Source organism: Eptesicus fuscus, chromosome 11, assembly GCF_027574615.1.
Source record: "Eptesicus fuscus isolate TK198812 chromosome 11, DD_ASM_mEF_20220401, whole genome shotgun sequence".
Taxonomy (NCBI): Eukaryota; Metazoa; Chordata; class Mammalia; order Chiroptera; family Vespertilionidae; genus Eptesicus; species Eptesicus fuscus.
In genome coordinates, this window is record NC_072483.1 from 28613967 (window position 1) to 28627721 (window position 13755).

Here is a 13755-nt window from a genome sequence, read left to right on the forward strand (position 1 = left end):
TACATTAAGAGAAAAACCACACTGTCATTGTAAAAATTACAATAATTAATATATTAAAATTCAATAGATATTTCTAATTTAAAAGTTAACCCCCATTAATCAGAAAGCTATGACGTTCTTTAGGGTGACAAATATACATTTTGAGAAAAAGCACATTTAATTGACATCTACTTGACCAACTTCCAAGCATAATAATTGCTCAGCTTCTCTCTAAAAAAGAAATTATTGATCATGGATTTATGAAGAGCGTCTCATTTATGGGCTCATTCACTTTTGCTCCAACTTGATAAATGTATACAAATTCTATGTTCCAAAACCTGTTTATTCTGATCATACTATACTATAACAACATTAATTAATTACAATAATCAATAAAACATAAGTGCCAGAAGAGTTATTGTTTCGAAAGAAATTAAATTAACATTTTTGGAAAGATCCAGTAAGTGTGAACTATTAAAATATACTTCAGAAAATTTTAATGGTTTGGGATAAAGTCATAAAGTTTAAAGTATTATGTAATCATATGGCTCCATAAATCCCTTAAAATCTAAGGTACTTAAAAAAAAAAAACATTATAAACAATGTTTTGTGAGTATGGCTTATATTTAGGAGAGGATGTAAATCTCCAATCAATCAGCAGCCCATATTTAAAAAAAAGCCTTGATTCTAAAACAAATATATGGCAAATAATTGCTTATGTTTAAGATAAATATAAAGTTTAAGGTATAAATCGTTTTTTAAAAATTTGATGTTTTAAACTGCTTTTTATTTTTTTAAAATACATTTTATTGATTTTTTACAGAGAGGAAGAGAGAGGGATAGAGAGTTAGAAACATCGATGAGAGAAAAACATTGATCAGCTGCCTCCTGCACATCCCCCCACCGGGGGTGTGCCCACAACCAAGGTACATGCCCCTGACCGGAATCGAACCTGGGACCCTTGAGTCCGCAGGCCGACGCTCTATCCACTGAGCCAAACCGGTTTCAGCTTTAAACTGCTTTTTAAAATAATCTATAATCTATTGGTTCTAAATAAAATAAAAAGATGATGTATTATACAATACAGTGAAATATCAACAAAATGTTTCCATTAAATATTAATTGAATAATTTCCATTAAAGTTAGGAATAAGGCAACAATGTTCTTCTGGCAGTTATTGTTAATACATTTACACACACACACACACACACACACAAAATATAAGTATAGATATTAGAAAAAACAAGCAAAATTGTCATTTTCAGATGTTAAAATTTTGTGATAGAAACACTGGTAAATATATTTATAAACACTATTTGAAAAATAGGAGAATTTAAAATACCTGATTACCATAATTAATATATTTCTATATGTATGTACATATAGAAATTTATGTACATATACATAAAATTAAATTAAAATAAATTTTGTATGTATTTATACACTGAGTGGTCAGATTATTATGATCTCTGAACACATAATAATCTGGCCACTCAGTATATATATATATATATATATATATATATATATATATATATATATATATATTAGAGACCCGGTACATGAATTCGTGCATGGGTCGGGTCCGGCCAGCCTGGCCAGGGGGAAGGGACATGGGTGGTTAGCCAGAGTAGCCAGATTATTATGTGTTCCTGCCGGCTGGTCAAACTCCTGGTTGAGGGGACAATTTGCATATTAGCCTTTTATTATATAGGATATACACTGAGTGGCCAGATTATTATGTGTTCAGAGATCATAATAATCTGGCCACTAAGTATATATATATATATATATATATATATATATATATATATATATAGTTTTCCTTTGAAGAAATAATGGCCCATTTGAAATTATAATGGGTAGGAGATCACACTGATATTATATTTTAAAAATTAAATATTTAGAAATAAATTTAGCAAGAAATCAGTTAAATTTGAAATTCTACAGAGGGAATGAAGATTTTGCAGTAAAGCTGCAGTTCTTACTTTCAGACTACCTTAGTACTCCAAACATAAAACAGTAGTATATGAAATATAAAACTAAAAAAATTCAAAAGAAATAGTCACATACACACACGCACAGTAACACACACACACACACACACACACACACACGTAAGCATCTCCATGGAGAAGAAATGAAAGAGACATCCAATACAATGCAAAGATGAAGGCTCTAGTTTGCCTAGCTCTGATTCCAGAAGCAGGAAGAGACAGGTACGAGCTCATTTCCTCAAACATACAAAGAACTAAAGGTGTTCCATAGCAGGTAGAGGATTGGACCCAGGCTTACTGTATTCTCCCCAAAATTAATTTCTCAGAGTACTAACCTCCAGTACCTCAGATTAAGACTGTACTTAGAGAAAAAGCCTATGAAGAGGTAATTAGGGTAAAATTAAGTCACATGGATGGGACCTAGTCCAATATGACTGGCATCTTTATAAAAAAGTTAGGACAGCCCTAACCGGTTTGGCTCAGTGGATAAAGCGTCGGCCTGCGGACTGAAGGGTCCCAGGTTCAATTCCAGTCAAGGGCATGTGCCTTGGTTGTGGGCACATCCCCGGTGGGGGGTGTGCAGGAGGCAGGTGATCGTGTTTCTCTCATCAATGTTTCTAGCTCTCTGTCCCTCTCCCTTCCTCTCTGTAGAGAATCAATAAAATATGTATTTATTAAAAAAAAAAAGTTAGGACACAGACATCCAAGGAGAGAAGACCTTACAGGAAAAGGACAGTCATTTATAAGCCAAGCAGAATGGCCCAGGCAGACCCTTCCCCCCTGGCCCTCAAAAGAAACCAAACTTGCCAATATTTTTATCTCAAACTTTGAACCTCCAGAACTGTGAGAAAATAAATTTCTTTTGCTTAAGCCCACCCAGTCTATGGTATTGTTATGGCAGCCCTAGCAAACCAATATAGATAGTGTAGCACGGCATAGCATAGGATAGAAAATAGAGCATCTCACAGGCAGTATGAGTAAATATAGTTTAGTAAAACATTAGTTTCTGATGGGTGTGTGGTATATGCACATATGTGTGTATCCTGAGTCATGTATGTATACTTCATAATATAGGTTACAATTAGAAAAGTTTAGAAAACACAAATACAAACAATTCTCTCCTTATCTCTTTATCCTTCTTCATTATCAGATACCTTAGTTCAGGCCTTCATCATTTCTTACTAAGATTGCTTCAATAGTTTCCTACATGATCTCTCTGCTTATTCTTTTATTAACAAACTAGAGGCCCGGTGCACGAAATTCATTCACGGGGGGGGGGGGAGGTGTGTTCCTCAGTCCAGCCTGCACCCTCTCCAATCTGGGGCTACCCATTTAGGCCTAATTATGGTAGGACTGGGCCTAAATGGGAAGTTGGACATCCCTCTAACAATCCAGGACTGCTGGCTCCCAACTGCTCACCTGCCTGCCTTCCTGATTGCCCCTAACCACTCCCCTGCCAACCTGATTGATGCCTAGTTGCTCCCCTGAAAGCCTGTTTGCCCCTAACTGCCCTCCCCTGCAGGCCTGGTCACCCCTAACTGCCCTCCCCTTCATACCTGGTCACCCTAACTGCCCTCCACTGCAGGCCTGGTCCCTCCAAACTGCTCTCCCCTGCAGGTCTGGGTCCCCTCCAGCTGCCCTTCCCTGTAGGCCTGGTCACCCCCAACTTCCCTCCTCTGCCAGCCTGGTCACCCCTAACTGCCCTCCCCTGCAGGCTTGATTGCCCCAACTGCCCTCCCTTGCAGGCCTAGTCCCTCCCAACTGCCCTCTCCTGCTGGCCTGATCACCCACAACTGCCCTCTCTTGCAGGCCTGGTCCCTCCCAACTGCCCTCCCCTGCTGGCCATCTTGTGGTGGCCATCTTGTGTCCACATGGGGGCAGGATCTTTGACCACATGGGGGAAGTCATCTTGTGTGTTGGAGTGATGGTCAATCTGCATATTAATCTTTTATTAGATAGGATAGAGGCCTGGTGCACAGGTGGGGACCAGCTGGTTTGCCCTGAAGGGTGTCCTGGATCAGGGTGGGGGTTCACTTGGGGCATGGGGTGGCCTGGGTGAGGGGCCTGTGGTGAGAGGCCGGCCACGCCCCCTGGCGACCCAAGCAGAGGCCCTGGTATCTGGGATTTATTTATCTTCTACAATTGAAACTTTGTAGCCTGGAGTGGAGCCAAGCCTCCTGCTCACTCCGTGGCCGCAGCCATTTTTGTTGGGATTTATTTATCTTCTATATTTGAAACTTTGTAGCCTTGAGTGGAGGCCTGGGCCAGCCAGGGTGTGTGGAAAGTTTGGCTTCCTCCATCGCCTGGGAAGCCCAAACCTCCCTTCTGCTCGCTCCGTGACCGCAGCCATCTTGGTTGGGGTTAATTTGCATACTCGCTCCTTATTGGCTTGTGGGCATGGCTTGTGGGTGTAGTGGAGTGATGGTTAATTTGCATATTACACTTTTCTTAGATAGGACTAGAGGCCCGATGCACAAAAATTCATGCAAGAGTATGCCTTCCTTCCCCCGGCTGCTGGCAACGGCTCCCCTCCAGCACCCAGGACCCGGGCCACTTCCCTCCTCCAGCTGCCCGCAGGCCCCCAGGACCTGGGTTGGCTTCTCTCTGGCCCCGGCTTCGTCAGGAAGGATGTCTGGAATGACGTCCAGAAGACATCTGGTCTAATTAGCATATTACCCTTTTATTATTATAGATATTTATGGAAGAATAAGGATGGGCCAGACACTAGTCAAGATCCTAAAAATATAGTGAATAAGCAGACCTGGTCACTGCTCTCATTCACTCATAGTCTAACATCCCTACTGCCTTTCTTAGCCCCTCCTATCCATTCTTCAGAGCCCTGAAAGGAATCCTTCTAAAAAACATATTTGGTCACACTACTCTGCTCAATACCCATCAGTGTCATGCCAATGAGTTTTGCAAAAAATCTTAACTCTCCCAGCTCCTGGGAACCATTCCAAGACAAACCAGAGCTTTTATGATCTGATCTGGTGCCTGCCTATAACTCTGGGCTCACCTTTCATGGCTCTCACCTACCCCCTATGTCCTAGATGTGTTAAAAATGTGCATTACACCTACCCAAATATGACATGGTCTCTCACTTATGCTTTTGCATAAGCTGCAGCCTCTGACTTCCCTCCCCGCATTCGCTTGGATAACTCCCAATTATACTACCACTCAGATGCAACTTACTACTCCCCAACCTCTGCTTCTTACTTCTAGCCCCTTCTTCATCTCCTTCAAAAAGCCTTCATTGACCACCCTACTCTAAATTAGCAGCCTGACTACATCACACTACTTTTTGTCTCTTTCATTAGTTTTGTGTGTTAACTGAGAGGAATAATTGTGTTTCTTTTCTTGCTTTTTCATACAATAGCACATCTCCTGGTTCATAAATGAATAGATTAATAGAGGATGGATAGATGGATGGACACTTGCCTAGTTTTATGGGAATATCTGTAGTCATTAATAACATTAGTCATCAAAAAAATTTTTTGGAAAAAGGAACATAATATGTAATGAAATCACGCTATGACTGGTGACATACAGTGAAGAGATAAATATTGTAGGAAAATGTAAATTGCAGTAATGGAAGTAAGGAATTTCACTAGACTATATTATGACTTAAGCAACATTTTTAAAACATTTTACTTAAAATTTTCAATCAACAATAATTGAAATTGATTTAAATATTTAATGGATTAAGTCAGTTTTTTCTTTAGATCCCAAACACTGCAGACATGAGATTTTCCCCTAAAGTGCTAAATAACCTGTTATTTCTGAAACATAACAATAAATTATAAACATGGAGAATAAATTTAAAAAAATAACATACAACTTGGAAAAATATCACATATATATGATGTGTTGTAAATGTGAGCTTAACAATGCAATACAATCCACCTATGCAGGATTTTGATTATTAGCTAATGCAGGGTTTTGATTATTAGCTATCTAAGGGTTTCTGTTTACCTATCTGTTGTTATCTTTGGACTATATCCTGAAGATCATTAAAATGGAAGGAAGAGTCCAACTGCTAGTGTCAAATTTCGCTTAGGTGGCAGTCCCTTCTGATAAATCTATGCCTTCCAGATACCCACACTTTTATACCAGTGCTCATCTTACATTATTCAGCAGTGCTAAGAAGAAAAGAAAGAGGAAAGGAAAGGAAAAACAACAAATGAACTATACTGCTGTTTACATCAATTAGCCTATGGCAGAATTGGTTGTGTTATACATATGTGCATGTAAAGTCACAGAACCTATTGATGTAAGGACTTACTATACTTGAGAGAGAGAGAGAGATTGGGAGGGGCGGGGAGATGTAAAGGTACTGACATGGACAACTGGCTGACATGTACATGGGTGTGCAATTGTGATTGTCACAAAATGAGTTTAGGAATTATAAAATTTATACTAATAAAAGCATAATATGCTAATTAGACCGGACATCCTTCCGGATGACCTTCCAGATGAAGCTGGAGCTGTGAGGGAAGCCTGGGTCCCAGATGCCAGAGGAAAGCCAGTGCTGGCAGCCAGGAGAAGGAAGGCCTCTTGCATGAATTTCATGCATCAGGCCTCTAGTTATTAAATAAAGTGTACAACAGATGGTATGGTCTGAATTTTAAAGTCTTAAAATTAAAGTTTTATGATAGGCTATACAGAATAAGCATTTATGTCTCATGTATCTACAGGTATGCTGGGGCAGCTTTGCTGATCTCTACTAGGCTCATCTGTGCATTTCTAAGCTGCAGTTGGGTTTAGGTCTGTTCTATGTCTTTCATCATCTTCAGACTAGTTGGCTAGTTGAGGTATGTTCTATTCATGGCAGTGGCAGAGGCACAAGATCACCAGCAGAAACACAAAAACTCTTAAGCCTCAGATTCATCCTGAGAACACAGTCACTTCTGGCCCCATTCTGTTAACAAAACAGTCACATGGTCAGACCCAAGAGGAGGAAAGTTCATGCCATACTTAGTGAGAAGAACTGAAATAATACTGTGAAAGGTGGGGATGAAGGAAGAAGTGAAGTATTTGAGTCCATTTATTTAATCTGCCACAAAAGCATGCTTCTTTTTTCAATCCAGTGTGTGTCTGTGACAGTGAATATAGACTAGTTTAGAGGTAAATGTAACAACAAAGTCTAAATCAGAAGCATGGCACAGTCTCTGGAAGTGTCCCACCCATATCCCACTACACTCAACTTTGAAGACTTGAGGGTTTCCTGTGGATGGAAGAGTGAGCAGGATGGATGAGACATGTGTGGAAATTAACACACCTGAACAGTGCCCTTGAGCAGGGCAACCCTTTTTCCCCTTTTCCATTTACTTCCCTCACTCCCCTAGCTTGGCTTCCCAGAATCACCACACAAATAAACTATGTGCTCAAGTCCTTAAAAGAGTTCCTTGATAATAAAATCAGTATCCACATTCAGAAGCTTTAGTAGTTTTGGGTTTCCTCCCCCTCTAAGAATAGCCACAGAAAATCAAACCAACCAATACTTTAAAGGAAATCTCATTCCATGGATCATCTCTATAAGCAACTCAAGAGATGAGATGTGCACCTTGAATTACTGACTGAGTTTAACCAAAGTGGCCAACTCATCTTGTTTGCTCAAGACTGAGGGGTTTCCCGGGATATGGGAACCAGTCCAAGACAAACCAGGATGAGCGATCAGTCCAATCTGACCATAAAATGTGAGAATCAGTAATATGGCAGACATGCTCATTGTTTCCATTTCCAAGTCTGATTATTTGCTATTGCATAAAATCATAGATGAATCATAGAAGAAAGAAACTTACATATCACCTAATGCGATCTCCCAGAAAATGCACAAAAATAAAATAGGTAGATTTGTGAAGCAGCAAACATTCTAACATCTGTATGAATGTCTTCAGTGATGGGAGTTTAGAGCCTTGCTCATTTCTATTTTGTAATCTGAATTATAATTCATCTCCCTATAACCTAAATTAATTGGCTCTAGTTACCTGGAACTATACTGAACAAGTATAATCTCTAGTTTATATGCACAGGAAAGATGGAGCCTTTCAAATTTTTGAAAACAATTGTTCTTTCACCTACAGTATTCTCTTCTTCAAGGAAACTTCTCCAGTTCTCCCATGATGTGATATCTAGATTTTTTTTTTCTATTTAAGGCATCTGCCTCTAGATTTATGCCCATTTGTCAATGACACTCTAAAACTGAATACAATACTCTATACATAGTCTGACCCATATAGAATTCAAGGATAATAACACCTTGCATGTTCTGGATTGTTAAATTATGTTAATGAAACTAAAGATTGCATTAGATTTCTTGGCAACCCTGTCTCATTATAAGTTCATATTGAACTTTCAGTCAATTAAAACTTCTGGGATTGTTTTTCCACATAAATTATCATAAATCTAAGACTCCTGCATTATATACTTGTACTAGAGGCCCAGTGCACGGAATTCATGCATGGGTAGGGCCCCTAGCAGCTGCCAGCTGCCGGCCCAGGCCTCCCTTTCCAAGCTGCCAGCTGCTGGCCTGGGCCTTCCTTCATTCCTCCCCACCCCCTGGTGGTCAGTGCATGTCATAGCAAGTAATCGAATTCCCAGTCTGTCAAACTCCCGAGGGGACACTTTGCATATTAGGCTTTTATATAGATAGATAGTTGGGTTTGTTAAGTGTAATTGTTACACTTACATTTCATCTAATTTTTTTCAGCACCTTCTTCAAACTTGCTGGAAATGTTTGAATCTTTATCAGCCAGTATGTTATTTATATGTTGTGTGTGTTTAATCATGTACATATATGAAAAGTAATTTTTTTTGCTTCATTCAAGTCATTGGTGAGAACCTGGCCAAGAACATAGCCACAGAGCTGACTTTAGTACAGTAGCTTTAAGATGATAGGATTTGTTAATCAACATACTAATAGATATTATGGTTTAATGAGCTACAAATTTACTTAATGGTGCTATAATTCAGCTCAGATATCTCCATCTTCTCTACTAAAATATAACAAGACTAAAATGCTTTACTGAAATCAGTTGCAGTAAATCCGAGGCAGCCCAGGGAACAAACATTCCACCTACATTAGCAAAAATAAAATCAGGTTAATTTGCCATAATTCATTCAAGCAGAGTATTGTTCAGTTAGTGTTTTCAAGTTGCTGACGGATATTAATCTTTGGGATTTAGCAACAAGAAACCAGATTCCCAGAATCCTCAAGAAATTTCTAAAATCTTAAGCTACTGTTAAAATACTTCCATTATTATTATGAATACCCTGTACTCATTATTCTGAATATCTAAAAACATTATTTACTAAATAAGAATTATTATTATATGTTTAACAGTAATTACACAAGGAGCCATAATCTATAGCAAATATTCAAGCACTGGAAAATGCCAACAAAGCTGCTATTTAATATTCAAATAAGATAACATGTGATTTCCTAACAAAGTCACAGCACTATCCAAAATTACATGTTGAAATTGCCATTGTTAGCATTTATTTTGCTTTCAAAGCATTATTTCTTGGAATACTAGTCATAAGATTTAATACCATATAGTATACTTATAAACTTGTCAACATTTATTTTATTTTTAAGAATGACAGTAACAGACAGGAACACGGATGGAAGAGTGAGTGTCTGACCATGACTGCTTCACTCAGACATGGTCCTGTTCCAGTGTCAGAGGTGGCCTAGAGATACATATGTAGAATACAGCAAGGTTCTCTTTACCATTTATGCCCCTCACCGTGTATTTAAATATAGCTTAGCTATATTTCTTCTCTTTCCAGTTAGAAGCTTCTTCTTGACCAAAAAGGAAGCAAACAAGAGTAGTGAACAGTGTTTCCGTCACTGTCATCCACAAGCAACCCCGAATTCCTTATTTTGAGAATTGCTCTAGGTTGGCATCTTCCTCAAGCCTTTGCATATTTTGAATTCAGTATAGTCACAACATTTTCTTACAGATTTATGTCATGATTTTACCCCTTATTTGGGATGCCTTCCTTTACTTTTGATGTGTGACCTTCAAAAATGTCTGAGCTTATCTATTCCCTGCCCCACCCCCCAACATTCCCACCCCACACACATTCCCTTTCTCTTTTGGGGGGTTCTTGGTGAATGTGAAACCAAATTGTTTTTCTAGAAATAACATATTCAAAGTGATGGGGAAAGTAATTAGCCTATAGTAGTAACTCAATTACCACTGCTGCTGTTATATATTTTTACCTCATTTTAACTTAATTCATTTTTAATCCTTGGCCATGCAATTAAAACTTGATTTTCTCTCAACTCTTTGAAGTATACCTTTAAAAAGGCCTGAAGCAGTCCTAACCTGGTTCACCTTTCCCTGCTTTACCTATGAAGAACCTCTATCATATCATAATCATTTCCACCCCAAATTTGCTGACACTGTTCTTGTATCAAGCTGTTTTCTTATTGGTTAAAATAAGCCTAAAGCAGCAGTTTCTCTTAATGTTTCCTACATATGAAATTCATTGTCAAGCAGGAAAATTACTCATTACCAATTCCTTACACTCCATGTTGTTTGAATAAGGCATATACTTCCCATTGCCACATTATGGTCCTAAATTTCTACTCATTATGTCCCAGTGATACATGAGAGTTTATATTTACCACTAAAATTTAAATTTTCAAATTTATTTTGTCTGTCATTGGCCAACTGAGAACATAATTTGGAGCCCTGATCATTCCCCTTCACAAGCACAGTCTCCCTCATTGTTCTTCTACCTGCAGACATCTGCTGTACGCCATAACATACAGCCCTTCATTATTTGTAGGAATTTATTTCTCATCCCTACAAGTTTCAGTTTAATTTCACCTGGATAGACTATCACCTCTTCTGGTAACCACAGTCTCCAATTTTCATAATATGCACTTCATCTTTCCCAAACTATAGCTAAAACCCCCCACATTTCTTGAAAAAGAAATGTTTGGGATATAATGAAAATTAATGAAAGTCATAAAAGTCATGAAATGAACAGGAAGAAATGACTAAAATAACTCTCCAGTAACCTATGCCTTCAGTTTTCTGCTTGTAGACATTTCAGGTTCAGAATGTAGAAACAGTATTTATCTTTGATTATATACTTGACCCTCACATAAAGAAAAAGTTATTCGTGGTTACAGTGGGCTCTTTTGTTTTTGTTTTGTTTTTTGCCAATTTTCCCCCAACATATCTTAGCTTCTTCTCCAGAAATCACCTGTCAACTAAGCATATTAAAGCTTCATACCTGGAAAATATCAATCTTCACAATGTATTATTCCTCCTGGTCTAGAAAATGGAGCTTTGCATCTTTGCTCAGACTGTAGTCTTTATTGTTTCAGGACTATTTAGATCCCACTCCTGAAAGTCTGGTTTCACACGTAGGATGCTACAGAGGATTTGTGCTCAGGGTTTAAACACTAGGTTTTCTTTGAAACATTCTGCTACTTAACCAACATCAAGATCACTTTAAATCTCTAATCCCCACAGCAACCTTCTCTCCTTATTTCCCTCTTAAACCACCTCTCCAATCTTGTTTTAAATGGCTTCAATTTCTTTAAAAAGCCATAACATGCACCTGCATGTTATATTCTCCAAATCTTAACCTTCAACTTTGAACATGGAGCCCAGTATACATTTAGAGCTCCTACATTTGTTTCTGGCTTTGGGAAGAAAAATCTAGGCCAATTGCTCTAGGTGATTATTCCCTGCACAGTTCTCTGTGGCTATGTAATCACCTCAAAACTTGGTAGCAAAAATAACCATTCATTATTTCTGACAGTTCTTTGGGTTAGTTAGGCACTTCATTTGCTGGTCTTACCTGGCTCCTTGATGGAGTTGCAGTCAGATGGGACATGGATGCCTGGAAGCAGTCCACCTAGGGTACAGGCAATAAGGTACATTGTTTGCAGAATTTCAAAACAATAGCAAAAATGACTAAAAGTCAGCCTGCTCTTTAGTATCACCATGTCCTAGTATTTCTAAATAGTGTCAGTGATAAACTACTCCTCCCTAGAAAAACAATGTCTTTTCAGGCTCCTACCATAGACCAGGTAATGTACAAACAACAGAAATTTATTTCTCATAGTTTGGAAGCTAGATGTCTGCGATTCGGGCAGCAGCATGGCTGGTTCTGGTGAGAACCCACTTCCTGACTCATAGATGGCTATCTTTCGGCTGTGTCCTCACATGGCACAGCAGGGAAGCAGTTCTGGGGTCTCTTTTGTGAGGGCACTAATCCCATGAAAATCTACCTTTATGATCTAATCACCTCTCAAAGGCCCCACCTCCATATACCACCACATTGGGGATTAGGTTTTTCAACACAAATTTTGGAGGAACAATCAACAGAATTGGTCTAATTTCTAAACAATGCTAAAGTTCTTGAGTTCTAATAATATATACATAAGCTTCAAATTAGTATTTTTATTAGTTTTCCCATAGCAAACATTATACTCTACCTGGAAAATAATTTGGAGGACAGTTGGTGCTCCCCTCAGTATCAGCTACCCATGATTGTTATAAGAATAATTTCATAATGATTGGCAATTGTTTAAGCTTTCTTTGTGTGCAGTTTGTATCTCCAACCCTGGGGTACTACTACATATTCTTGTGTTTAAGATTTGAAATTAACAATGATAGAATGAATGAACTCAAGTGCCATTTCTTTGTCTTTACAATCATTGTCCTATATACTTGAGATTTTACTTATGTAAAAGTTTTGTAAAGGTAAGGCAAGGCTCTGGCTGGGTAGCTCACTTGGTTAGAGCATCATCCTGATATGCCAAGGTTGTGGGTTTGATCCCTGGTCAGGGTACATACAAGAATCAAACAATGAATGTATAAATAAGTGAGACAACAAAAAATAGATCTCTCTCTTTCTCTCTCTCTCTCTCAAAATTATCACTAAATTGCAAAACCTACAAACAGTTAATGTGGATGAGAACTAACTACTGACTGTTAAATAAAGTTACAAAACTGCAAAAAGAAAAAGTAAAAAATTAAGGTGAGGCAAAGTGAGAACTGTCAGGTATAATATTTTTGTTTGGTAAGCACAATTTTTAGTTCCTACATAAAATATTCTATTTGAATATCTTTGAAATTGATATTTGCTCATTATTTTACTTGCCAATTATTTTTTAAAACTAGATAATATACCAAAAAATACAATTTTATTATTATTCAAAATAACTTGGCCATAGAGGAGAGCAAAATATTAAAAGAATCTATTTTGAGTGTCCAATATTCAAGGTATACAATTATCTAGAAAATCAAAGATACATACCATAAGTCTGGAGTTGGTGTCGTCTGCTGGGGTGTTCTCTATAGCAGGGCTCATCCTCCGGTAGGCTAGACTGGCTTCTTCTCCAGATGACCTCAGTGCTGCATTCCTAGAAGGTGAAGGTAGAAGCTGCAAGGTCTCCTAAGACCTAGTGACAAAAGTTGCCTAATTTCACTTTCCCTGAATTCTGTTGGTCAAAGCCAAGTCATAAGACTGGCTCAGACTCAAGGGATGGGCAAATAAGCTCCCCCTCTGGATGGGAGGAGCTGCCAGTTTTAATAATATATAAATAAACTGCCCTCAGGGGGTCCCATAGTGCAATTTAACAACTCTCTAAGTAAATTGCTGTGAAAAACTTATTTATTTTCTCTAACCTAGAAACTATTAGGTTCCCAGTGTGGTAGAAGCTCCTGGAAAATGCTGCCTTTAAGTCTGTTTGGCTGCTCCCCCCTTCCTTCGAGTAATTATTGCTAATTACCTCTAGGTGTTAGCA